We start from the raw sequence: 14,148 nt of genomic DNA, 5'->3' as shown, positions 1-14,148 counted from the left end.
AGCCGGATCCACGGGGCGTGGGATTAGTCGTGGACCGTAAAACGGACGCGGACACCCGGCGTAACCCAAAAAAAAATAAAATAGAAGTAGAAGTCAGGAAGCACGCGCCCCCTCTCTGAAATTTATTTTTCCTGCGGTCAGCCACCTCCATCTCCATCTCTCTTCTTCTCTCAATTTCTCAACGGGTTTGCGTCGGATCGGGAAACGGAAGGTGCCGTTGGATTCCTGACTCTGCCATCGACATTTCTACTATAGCAGATTTGTCGTGGGAATGACTTAGACACTACTCTTGAGGAAAGGTAATTTTTTTCCATTTTCTCACTTTTGCTTTAAATCTGCTGTTAAATCGGCGATCGGGTTGGACCACGTGGTCCTAGTCGCGATTGCCGTCATTTTGACGTAGATAAATTTTCAATTAGAGTTTTCTAGGCCCTACTCTAAAGCGAGAGTGAAATTTGAAAAATTTGGCATTTTGAGTATATTTGCAGGTATTACTATTTTTTTAGGAATTATGACCTTAGGAAATATTTAAATAATATTTTATTTAGGAAAAATTTATTAGAGTTAGGAATTTTTTATTCAGAGTTCAAGTGAGCGCCGCAGGTATTTTTCGGAGTCCCTGTTGGCGTAGTTCAAGAAACTAGGTAAGGGAAAAATATATATATTAAATCAGAATTTTTATGAATTAAATGAAAAATAAATTGTGTTATATATACGTGTATATGTTTCGGTATCGGTAAAATGCCAACCATTTAAATTATATTTTTTCGAGTTTAGGGTTATTTATTAGATATGTATATGCGAAAATGAATTGATGAAAGTGGAAAAATATTTTCAGGATAATTATGTAAGAAATGAAAGATATTTTCAGTATATAAACATTAAATGTTAGTTGGTTTATTTTACAGGTAGTGTATAAATTTTATTACTAAATTGTGTGACATAAGTAAATAGAATGTTGTGTAGAAATATATATTAAATGTATGAGATGCAGGTTAAGTAATGCATTGTGAATAAAACATGACATGGACTATGTTACTTGTATGTGTTGATGCAATCATGTAAACAACTGAAATATGTTGTGTAAACAGCTAAAGTGGCTGGGTAAATGTGTAACAGCTGAAATATGCTGGGTAAAACAGCTAAAAGTGGTTGGGTAAATGTGTAACAACAGAAATATGCTGGGTAAAATAGCTGAAAGATGCTGGGTATGAAATGAAATGAAATGAAAAGGGAAATGAATGAAATGGAAATGAAATGTGAAATGTGAACAATGTAAAATGGGAAAGAGTCACTTAAAGTGAAATGTAATGCAATGTTAAGTCATGAATATGAACAAATGTGTATGATTGAATAATGATAGAAAGAATGATGTATTATGATATTAGAAGTATGTATATACGTAAAACATGTTACGATTGGGCGAAACATACCTTTTGCCTGAGGGCTTGCTGAGTAAGGCGAGTGCACTAGTAGTTACAGATGTGGCAGTAACCGCATAATGTACTAGGGTAGAGGGAACCTACTTGTATGGGCGGGTAGATTTCCCTATCCTTAGGGCTTTCGCCGATAAACTTTTGTATGAACTGTGTGAGTATGAGATCAATTTATTACTTGAAAGCTTACTGAGTAAGGTGAGTACCCTAGTATGCTTTAACTGCTACCTTTGGGTTGCCTAAATATCAAAGCAAAAGGGTGTTACTTATATAGGCGGGTAATCACCCCTATCCTCGGGTAATCTCGTGGGTTAAATATTTGTATGTGTTTGATTAGGTTCAGGGAATGATTTCAAAAATTGTGTTAATGATTTTTAAATGTTAAATATTATGTTGATTATAAACGCATGTTGGTCACACACTATTTTAATATATTATTTTTTCCCTTACTGAGATGTGTCTCACCCGAATATGAATTTATCTTTTTTTTTTTTTTTTCAGGATTTCCTCGAGATCGAGCTTTGAGAGCTTGATATTTTTATAGCATTATTGGGAAATAGAAAAAGAAAATCGTATATTTCTATGTTAATTTTGGGGAATGTAAATATTTATCTTGTATGTCTTTATGTTTTAAGGCTATTGAGTAAGGAATGATTGTGAAAATACTGAATTATTTTGGGAGTTACGTAAATTTATGGAAATGCAGGTGATGGATGATTTAATATAGATTATAGTTAGAATTAGTAAACTCTGGTATTATGTTATGTGGAGATTTTGTTTATGTTTTCCACTGCGTATATATTGGTTTATAGATTATCTGGGATTTTATCAGGTATAACGCACCGGACCCGGGATTAAGGGTTCGGGGCGTTACGGATGGTATCAGAACAATGTCCAGCCGGAAGTGTGATTAATTTCACATCGTTTGGATACAGAAATGTTAGAGTATTAGGTTAGAAATGATTTATACTAGAGTATATGAAACAGATAGGATAAAGATGCTATATGGATGGGTTAGGTTAGGTGTTGAGAAGTAGGTATGGTGTAGGGAAGTATAAGATTTTGTCTTATAACTTGGAAGCGGAAATCCCTTGGCAGACTTCTGTGATTTTCTGATTCAGTCGAAAGTTTCTGAAAACCACGGTAAATCCATCGACGGTGATATTTCCTAGTCGTGAGATTAGTCCTTATATGGAGAATTTGGATGTGTATTGGATCTAAAGTATATAATTATATTGTTGAGATTATGGTACGGGATATAGTAAATCGTAGAATTGTGGGAATGAAAGATCGGGTAACAAATTTCAAGGACGAAATTTCTTAAGGAGGAGAGAATGTAAAGACCCGAAAAATTAAAATGATTAAAATAATTAGAAAAAAATATAAATAAAATAACATATAAATAAATAAAAGGAATGGCGTGGGAAAAAGAAAAAAAATTAAAAAAAAAATAAATTAAATTAAAATAAATTAAATAATTAGTTATTAAATTAAACATTTTTGCATTGGATTAAAAAAAAAAACTAATTAAAATAAGAGATATATATATATATATATATGTACATATATACAGTAAAATAAAAATATATATACTGAAAGAAGAAAGAAGAAGAAGTCAGGAAGCACGCACCCCCCCCTCCCCCCTCTGAAATTTTATTTTTCCTGCGGACAGCCACCTTCGTCTCCGTCTCTCTCCTTCTCTTAATTTCTAGATTGGTTTGCGTCGGATCGGGAAACGGAAAGTGCCGTTAGATTCCTTGTTCTGCCACCGACATTTCTACTAGAGCAAATTTGTTGTGGGAATGACTTTGACACTACTCATAGGGAAAGGTAATTTTTTTCCATTTTCTCAATTTTTGCTTTAAATATACTATTAAATCGGCGATCAGGTTCCACCACGTGGTCCTAGTCGCGATTGCCGTCATTTTGATGTGGATAAATTTTCAATTAGAGTTTTCTAGGCCTTACTCCAAAGCGAGAGTGGGATTTGAGAAATTTGGCAATTTGAGTATATTTGCGGGTATTACTATTTGTTTAGGAATTATGGCCCTAGGAAATATTTAAATAATACTTTATCTAGGAATAATTTATTGGAGTTAGGGATTTTTTATTCAGGGTCCGGGTGAGCGCCGCAGGTATTTTTCGAAGTCCCTGTTGGCGTAGTTCAAGAAACCAGGTAAGGGAAAAAAATATATATTAAATCATAATTTTTATGAATTAAATGAAAAATAAATTGTGTTATATATACGTGTATATGTTTCGATATGAGTAAAATGCCAACCATTTAAATTATATTTTTTCGAGTTTAGGGTTATTTATTAGATATGTTTATGCGAAAATGAACTGATAAAAGTGGAAAAATATTTTCAGGATAATTATGTTAGAAATGAAAGGTATTTTCAGTATATAAACTTTAAATGTTGGTTGGCTTATTTTACAAGCAGTGTATGGATTTTATTACTAAATTGTGTGGCATAAGTAAATAGAATGCTGTGTGAAAATATATATTAAATGTATGAGATGCAGGTTAAGTAAGTAATGCATTGTGAGTAAAACATGACATGGACTATGTTGCTTGTGTGTGTTAATGTAACCATGTAAACGACTGAAATATGCTGGGTAAACAGCTAAAATATGTTAGGTAAAACAGCTAAAATGGTTGGGTAAATGTGTAACAACTGAAATATGTTGGGTAAAACAGCTAAAAGTGGCTGAGTAAATGTGTAACAACTAAAAGTGGCTGGGTAAATGTGTAACAGCTAAAAGTGGCTGAGTAAATGTGTAACAACTGAAAGTGGCTGAGTAAATGTGTAACAGCTAAAAGTAGCTGGGTAAATGTGTAACAGCTGAAATATGCTGAGTAAAACAGCTAAAAGATGCTGGTATGAAATGAAACGAAAAGGAAAATAAATGAAATAGAAATAAAATGTGAAATGTGAACAATGTAAAATGGGAAAGAGTCATTTAAAGTGAAATGCAATGCAATGTTAAGCCATGAATATGAACAAATGTGTATGGTTGAATAATGATAGAAATAATGATGTATTATAATATTAGAAGTATGTATGCACGTAGAACATGTTACGATTGGGCGAAGCGTACCTTTCGCCTGAGGGCTTGCTGAGTAAGGCGAGTGCACTAGTAGCTACAGATGTGGTAGTAGCCGCATAACGTACTAGGGCAGAGGGAACCTACTTGTATGAGTGGGTAGATTTCCCTATCCTTAAGGTTTTCGCCGATAAACTTTTGTATGAACTGTGTGAGTACGAGATCAATTTATCACTTGAGGGCTTACTGTAACGCCCCGAACCCTTAAACCCGGGTCCAACGCGTTATACCTGATAAAATCCCTGATAATCCATAATCCATAACATATGCAGCGGAAAATATAACCATAATCTCCACATAACATAATACTAGAGTTTACTAATTCTAACTACCAACCATAATAATTTAATCATCCACCAGTATTCAAATATATACATGTCTCCAAAATATTATCTAATAATACCAGTATATTTCACAACCATTCATATCTTATAAAACTTAAAATATAAAGACATAAAACATAAAATATACATATCAGAATTAACATAAAAATATACCTTTTTTCTTATATCTTCCAAAAATGTTATAAAATATCGAACTCTCAAAGCTCGATCCTACGAAATCCTAAAAAAAATGAGTTCATATTCGGGTGAGACACATCTCAGTAAGGGAAGAAACAATATATTAAACTCAGCGTGTGGCCATCATGAGATTATACATATCATTTTATAATATTTGCAAATCATTAACAAAATTTCTTGAAACCATTTTCTGATCCTAATCAAACACATATAAATGTTTAACCCACGAGATAACCCAAGGATAGGGGTGATTATCCGCCCATACAAGTAGCACCCCTTTGCTCTGATACTTAGGTAACCCTAAGGTCATAATTAAAACATACTAGAGCACTCACCTTACTCAATAAGCCCTCAAGTGTTAAATTGATCTCGTACTCACGCATTCAACAATAGTTTAACGGCATAGGCCCTAAGGATAGGGAAATCTACCCGCCCATACAAGTAGGTTCCCTTTGCCCTAGTACGTTATGCGGCTACTGCCACATCTGTAGCTATTAGTGCACTCGCCTTATTCAGCAAGCCCTCAGGCGAAAGGTACGCCTCGCCCAATCGTAACATGTTCTACGTACATATATACTTCTAATATCATAATACATCATTCTTTTCTGTTATTATACATTCATGCACATTCATTCCTGTTCATAACTTAACTTTGCATTTCGTTTCACTTTAAGTGACTCTTTCCTATTTGTATCATTTACCTTGGTTATTTCATTTCATTTTCATTTCATCGTCATTTCATTTCATAACATTTTCATTTCATTCCTTCGTACTATAGCTGGTCTTTAGCCATCATCAGTTAGTCTACGTAGAAACGTGCTATATCTGCTAACACAACTCCTTTTAACTGTCATCAGTTAGTCTACACAGAAGTGTGCTAGATCTGCTAACATGGCTGTCTTTCAGCTGTCTTACATTTATATGGTTGCATTTAACATACACAGGCAACATTGTCCATATCATATTTTATTTTCATTGCTTTACTTACTTTGCCTGCATCTCATACATTTGACATATATTTCCACAGATTCTCATGCCACACAATTTAACAGTAAAATTCATAGATTGCCGGTAAAATAAGCCAACCAACATTTAATATTTATATACTAAAAATACCTTTCATGTCTTACATAAATATTCTAAAAATATTTCTCACTTTCATCAGTTCATTTTCGCATATACATATCTAATAAACTGCCCTAAACTCGAAAAATATAATTTAAACAGTTGGCATTTTACCTATACTGAAACATATATACGTACATATAACATAATTTATTTTTCCATTAAATTTATAAAAATTCAATAAAAATTCAGATTTAACATATATTTTTCCCCTTGGTTTCTTGAACTACGCCAACAGGGACTCCGAAAAATACCTGCGGCGCTCACCCGGACCCCGAATAAAAAATTCCTAACTCTAATAAATTATTCATAAATAAAATATTATTTAAATATTTTCTAGGGCTATAATTCCTAAATAAATAAATATACCCTTAAATTTAGCCAAATTGCCAAAATTTTCAAATCCTACTCTCGTTTTGGAGTAGGGTATAGAAAACCTCAATTGAAAAATTACCTACGTCAAAATGACAACAACGGCGATTAGAACCCCGTGGTGGTGCCTGATCGTCGATTCAACAGCAGATTTAACCAGAAATTATGAAATTGAGAAAAAATTACTTTTCCCCAAGAGCAGTGCCTAAACCGATCCCACAACAAATCTGCTCCAGTAGAAATGTCGGCAGCGAAATCAGGATTCCAATGGCACCTTCTGTTTCCCGATCCGTCGCAAACTCGCCGAGTAATTGAGAGAAGGAGAGAGATAGAGACGGAGGTGGCTGCGCGTGCTGAACGCAGGAAAGTTTGCAGAGGGGCATGCCTGACTCCTTCTCTGTTCTTCTTCCTTCTTCTTCTTCTTTCTTCTTTCTTCTTTTTCTTCTTTTATCTCCTTTTACTTTACTTTATATATATATATATTTATATATATTTATATATTATATTAACTTACTATATAAGTGTATATATGTATATTTCTCTTATTTAAATTAGTTTTTTTTTAAATCCAATGTAAAAATATTTAATTTAATAACTAATTATTTAATTATTTAATTCATCTTATTTAATTTAATTTTTTTAATTTTAATTTAATTTTTTTCCCACGCCATTCCTTTTATTTATTTATCTGTTATTTTATTTATTTTTTTTTTCTAAATTATTTTAATCCTTTTAAATTTTCGGGTCTTTACACTTACTGAGTAAGGTGAGTGCCTTGATATGCTTTAGCTGCTACCTTTGAGTTGCCTAAACATCAAAGTAGAGGGATGTTACTTGTATGGGGGGGTAATCACCCCTATCCTCGGGTAATCGGGTTAAACATTTGCACGTGTTTGATTAGGTTTAGGGAATGATTTCAAAAATTGTGTTAACGATTTTTAAATGTTAAATATTATGTTGATTATAAACTCATGTTGGCCACACACTGTTTTAATATATTATTTTTTCCCTTACTGAGATGTGTCTCACCCGAATATGAATTTATTTATTTATTTTTTTCAGGATTTCCTAGAGATCGAGCTTTGAGAGCTCTAGGTTTTTATAGAATTATTGGGAAATAGAAAAAGAACATGGTATATTTCTATGTTAATTTTGGGGAATGTAAATATTTATGTTGTATGCCTTTATGTTTTAAGGCTATTAAATAAGAAATTATTGTGAAAATATTGAATTATCTTGAGAGTTATGTAGATTTATGGAAATGCAGGTGATGGATGATTTAATATGGATTATAGTTAGAATTAGTAAACTCTGGTATTATGTTATATGAAGATTATGTTTATATTTTCCGCTGCGTATATATTGGTTTATGGATTATCTGGGATTTTATCAGGTATAACGCACTGGACCCGAAATTAAGGGTTCGGGGCGTTACACTTTTGGCATTAATTCATCACAATCATTCCACAATTCTATCATTCCTCTCATTTCTTTTTCTATTTCATTCCATCACCTGTCATAAATCCCTATTATTATAGACCATCAACACAGGAACAAGCTCAGATCTGTTACAACTGGTATCAGAGACGACGGTCCTCCAGCCAGTTCCACCATTCCCGGCAATCCATTTCATCATCAGACCTTCATTCAGCCACTCATCTTGGCAATAATCTTTATCACCAACTCAACTCACCAGCAATTCATCTCGGTAGCAAATTGTATTTCACCCACTCATGGTAGATAATACACGCCTCAAGGATCTTAGCACTACTATGGCTAACCTGCAGAAGCAACAAGAAGCACTAAGTCAGCAACAACATCAACAACAGGAGGAAACAAGGAAGTCAATAGCAGATTTGACAGCTGAAACAAGGCAGTCTATAACAGAAATGGCTGCACATTTCAGCTCATTTGCAGCTGAGATGAGGGCCCTTCACTGTGAACCACCTATGCTAGACCCACCCAAAAGCAATTATAGACCACCACCAGCTTATGATGACATCAAGGATGTCAATGATTTGGTGCAAATCCAACCAGCTAGGCTTGAATTTCCTAAGTTTGAAGGTATGGATCCTACCGGTTGGCTTTTCAAGGTTAATCACTACTTTAAATTTCAGCAAACCCCTCCGAATCATAAGATCTTCTTAGCCTCTTTTCACATGGAGGGAAAAGCCTTGCTATGGTACCAAGATATAGAGGATTCAGGATTACTTACTAGTTGGGAGGCTTTTGTTAAGGCTTTGTTGGCTAGGTTTGGTCCTCAATTTTATGATGACTCGATGGAGGCTTTGATCAAACTTAAGCAAACCTCTAGTGTTGAAGCATATAAGGAGCAATTTGAATTCCTCTCTAATAGGTTGAGAAGATTACCTGAGGACTATAGGTTGAGTTGTTTCATTGGTGGATTGAAGGATGAAATTCGATTTTATGTCAAAACCCTCAACCTCCTTACTATTCCACAAGCCTATGGCATTGCTAAGTTACAAGAGGAGCATCAATGGGCTCTCAAAAAGTCACTATTCCCCAAAACTCACCATCAACCAGCAACCACAACTCACTCTCAGCCTTACAACCCTCCTAATTACCCAAAACAGCAGCCTAAACCCATGACCACCAACCAAATTACCAAAATGACTCCAAATCAGCTGAAGGAAAAGAGAGATAAGGGCCTATGTTTCAATTGTGATGCCAAATGGCACCCGGGTCATAAGTGTGGGGGTCCCAAATTATTTTTTCACATATATTTTTTAAGTGTGGGGGTCCCAAAATGACCTGCTCCTTTTTCACATATATATTTTTTTTAAATAAATTATCATCACATCATACATTCCATCTCAGCAGGTCACAATCCACCTGAGCCCGTGGGCACCAGGGATATATCAAAGCATAAAGTAGAAGCCCTAGCAGCAGAAAATATACAAACATGTACATCTCAATACCATATACCACAATATACCAGAGTTACTACAATCACTATATTTTCATATATACATCCCAAAAATAAAACCTAGGGACATTTCCCACAAAATCTAACTGTCCCTACAAAACTTACCCTTCAAAAAGGGTAGATAGACCGTACTATATCAATGAGGCTTTTCCCGCTCTCCTATCTGGGGCTCCTGAAAAGTTAATAAGATTTAGGGGTGAGACACCTCTCAGTAAGGGAAATAAACTAATACCAATGTGTGGCAACATGAGTATTATGTGTTCTACATATACCATACATAACATATTCAATACTGTTTATCAAATCTGGGAAAACATACATATATATCAACACATAGCAGAATATACTGCATTTTCATAAACATATCTCATCTCATACACTAATAATAACATAAAACAATCCTGGTGGGTTAGCTGGCTGTTGTCATGTATTACTCCCACATGACTGGGTTGTGTGGCCCGAAGGCGGGACCTGACAATGGTTGGCCGGCCACTGCCAAGTCAAATAGTAGTCTGTAGGTCCGATGGGTCTACCCAGACTGGTCCGTACACCAAGGGCGATAACAGCACACTTCTTGAAAATAACCACATCGACCATCCAATCTCACACCATTCCGTACAGCGGTGTTAACACAGATATCATGATCACGAGGACCATGGACACATAGCAACGGTACCGTGCAAGTGCTAGCCTAGACCAAGCCAACCAGGTTCTGATATCATATACATATACTAAAATCGTGATACATGGATATCTCATATCAATAAATATCAAATCATTCATATCATTTTTCACATATACATATATCATGAAAATCATCGGCCCGTACGCCGATATTTCACATTTTATCATAGCTCGGCCCGTACGCTGGCAAATCACATAACACAGCCCGTATGCTGGCAAATCACATAGCTCGGCCCGTACGCTGGCAAATCACGTAACACAGCCCGTACGCTAGCAAATCTCATCCACATAGCATGGCCCGTACACCGGCAAACATATCCACATAGCACGGCTCGTACGCCGGCAAATCACACACATATATATATATATATATATATATATCGGCCCGTACGCCGATTTTCCATCATAGAAATCCATATCGTCCCCATTCCCAGAAAACAGTATTTCACAATATTTTTATACTCATGGCACACTAAACAAATTTTCCACGTATTCAACACATCATCATTTAAACAGTATTTTCCAAATATAAATTATATATATAAATATATTTATTTTTCCTGAAACCAGATGCTACATATATATACATACATTTTCTCAAAACAAAATTAGTTTAGTTTATTCCCTTATCTGATTCCTGAAAAGCCCATAAGAAAATCTTCCCGTTACCCACAAGGTTCTCAACTCTACACCCTGAAAATGAAAACTCGCAGAATTAAAGTTTAGTATTTTTGTACGTACAACATTTTTTATAACTACCACTAAGTCAAATTCGACTTAAAAAGTCTTACCTCAACTTAGGGATGATTCCCAACGTTCCCAATTAACACCCTGGAACTGAAAATTTTTAGTATTAAAGTTCAGTATTTTTACGCGTATATCACTTTCTTCAACTGTCAAAAATCCAAATATTGAATATAAAGCCTTACCTTGGATTTGGGATGAAATCCAACTTCGTTTCCCTGACAATCCGCTCCGGCAGACTTGTAGAGAACTTCGCCAAGAGCGTCGTGGTGGCTTCGGTTTGTCGATCCGGCGTAAAACTAGCCTAAAATCGAAGAGAGAGAGAGTCGTAGGAGAGGGAGAGAGAGAGAGAGAGTGCACTCATGCACACCAAAAATTCAATTCAATTTGGATTTTGACTTTCAAAGCTTCTTGAAGAAGCTTGTGTTATTATATATATATATATATATATATAGTAAACATTAATTAAAGTAAAGCTTCTTGAAGAAACATTCACACTTTATATATATATATATATACCTTTAACCTATATATTAAATGCGTATCATAATAACTTACTTATATATATACACACACACACACACACACACACACACACACACACACACACACACACACATATATATATATATATATATATATACATGCTTTAATATTTATATATATTTGTTCCTTATCATACTATTCATTTTACTTGTTAATTTAAATAATTAATTTTATTTTATTATTTTATTATTATTATTTTACTTTAAAATTTTATTTTTTTCCCGATTACTACAAAGGGACTTATGTTCTCAAAACATAATAGTCAGTCGATGGTTTATGGGTATACGGATGCGGATTGGGCTGGTAATATCACTGATAGAAAGTCTACATCAGGATATTTTACATTTGTTGGAGGAAATCTTGTAACTTGGAGAAGTAAGAAACAAAAAGTGGTAGCTTTGTCAAGTGTTGAAGCTGAGTTTAAGGGAATGGCTAAAGGTCTTTGTGAACTCTTTTGGCTAAGAAAGCTACTCACTGAAATCGGGTTTGCCTTCACTTCCGAGATGGATCTCTTGTCTGACAATAAAGCTGCAATTGCCATTTCTCACAATCCTATTCAACATAATCATACTAAACATGTGGAGGTAGATCGACACTTCATCAAAGAGAATCTTGAAGTAAAAACAATTAGGTTTTCATTTGTGAAATCCGAAGATCAATTGGCAGACATCCTTACAAAAGCTGTATCTAGTAAGGACTTCTACAACTCACTTGACAAGTTGGACATGCGAGACCTCTATGCATCAACTTGAGGGGGAGTGTTGGCATGAGCTGTCATTGTAAACAGCCAAGAGAGATTTGAGGCATTTGAAATTTGTAACATCCCATAAATCAGGGTGGTTAGCTTGAGTCTAGGAGATGAAAAACTGTATAGTAAAGTTAAGTTTTTTATATATAAGAAAGGAAAGACGGTTGAAAAAAAAAAAAAAAAAAAGGATGAAGAAGGAGTAGAATACAAAAGACAGATTTTTTACATTTTTGAGGACAGACAATGGGGATCTTTGTGTTGGGATTCGAAGGGCAAAGAGAGGCAGAGGTGCGTCGGAATTGGCATTTGGTTGGAATCCGGCCGGTGGAAGTTGCACCGTTCCTTATGGAGGTTTTTTCTGCTTTCTTAAGGGAAGATGAGAACAAACTAATGAGAAATGTGAATGGCAACAGTCCATGCTCCAATGGGAGTTTAATGGCTAAGTTGCTTCTTCCCGCTGCCGTCCCTTTAAATCTCGCAGCTTAAAGCTGCGAGATTTGCTCGTGCGCCTGCCACGCGTCACTTTTTCCCTGGCTGCTCCCTTTAAACCTCGCAACTTGGAGCTGTGAGATTTGCTCCCCTCCGTGCCACGCATCAATTTCCCAGCGGTCCATTAGTTTAAATCTCGCAGCATCAAGTTGCGAGATTACATGAACATTAGTTTGGAAATTTTTTTCCCAATTAGAGTATTATTTAATATTTTATTTATTTTTAATAATAAACCTTCACTATTTTAATTTATAATACTATAAAAATAGTAAAAAAAAAAAAGTAAAGCATGATCTTTTCTTTTTTCTGACTTTCTTTGATTTGAACATGGCTGCAAAGTGGGGTGCCTTCATGATTCTAGTGGAGGTGTTGGAGTGTTTTACAATGCATTTTCAAAAATAATATTATTTTATTTAATATTCTTTTAATTTTAATTTTAATTTTAATTTTTATGTACTTTTTAAAAACTCATAAGACTATTAATTTTGAGAGTTTTAATTAGATAAATAAATTTTGGATAAAAGATTTCGATGTGACTTGTTATCAAATTTTTATGCAAGAAACTTAAATCTCTTCTTCGAATGAGTTTTTGTGGTCAAATTATTATTCTTATTTAGATCTAATTTCAAAACATAGAAATGTTTTGTGCCAAAGACTTTCGGAGCATGTGATAACTATTTTAATTAGGATGGAGGGTGGAGTTCATCCTAAAATGGGTGAATGGTAGGAATGAAAAATTTTCAATTAAGATGCTAGTGGAGAGGACGGAGACTAGGGGTGTGCAATTGACCAATCAACTGAATTAACTATTTTTTTTTCTCAATTAATCTAATCGCATAATTGAACTGATCGAATTGAACTCTTTAATCGAATCGTACTCAAACGAATCGAATTATCAGGTAATTCGATTAACCGAATTTAACCTAAAAAATTAAAATTAATTATAAAAAAATGAATATATAATTTATATGTTGATGGGATGATTTTTGAATAACTTTGAATAAATAATTAATATTATTTCTTGAAGAAATACTTTTTTTTTTTTTTTTGGGTTCGTCCCGGGTATCCACCTACCGTCAACGACGTCCGTTTTACAGTCCGTCGCACCGGCCAGTGACTAATCCCATGCCCTGCAGTGCGGCCCCACATACCACAGAGATGCAAATTTCAGGCGCCCAGCAGCAGGCTTGAACCCGGGGTACCAGGATTAGGTTCACCTCGTGAAAGGAAACGCCCGAAGTCCACTCTGTCAACTGAGCTCAGCCATGGGGGAAAGAAATACTTTTCCTTGTGACCGGCTTGTAGTGGTCATGGGTTGACGTGATAAGGAGACTGCCTACCAAGACCATCCTTTTAACACCTCATGCATGATGATTTTTAACTGCTACCTGCATTGTCTTTGACTTTGTTAGGTTTGAATTTTTGTCA

General features: G+C 34.8%; 1 protein-coding gene across 1 annotated transcript in view; it reads left to right on the top strand.

The window, feature by feature from the left end:
- LOC131145678 (12-oxophytodienoate reductase 2-like) overlaps nucleotides 1-14,148 on the top strand; it is a 34,213-nt gene that overhangs the window by 11,434 nt on the left and 8,631 nt on the right. The window lies entirely within an intron of this gene.

This window comes from Malania oleifera, chromosome 13 (genome assembly GCF_029873635.1).
Source record: "Malania oleifera isolate guangnan ecotype guangnan chromosome 13, ASM2987363v1, whole genome shotgun sequence".
In the NCBI taxonomy this organism is placed as follows: domain Eukaryota; kingdom Viridiplantae; phylum Streptophyta; class Magnoliopsida; order Santalales; family Ximeniaceae; genus Malania; species Malania oleifera.
Note: the sequence above shows the minus strand (reverse complement) of the source record. Positions and strands in the feature narration are given on the sequence as shown.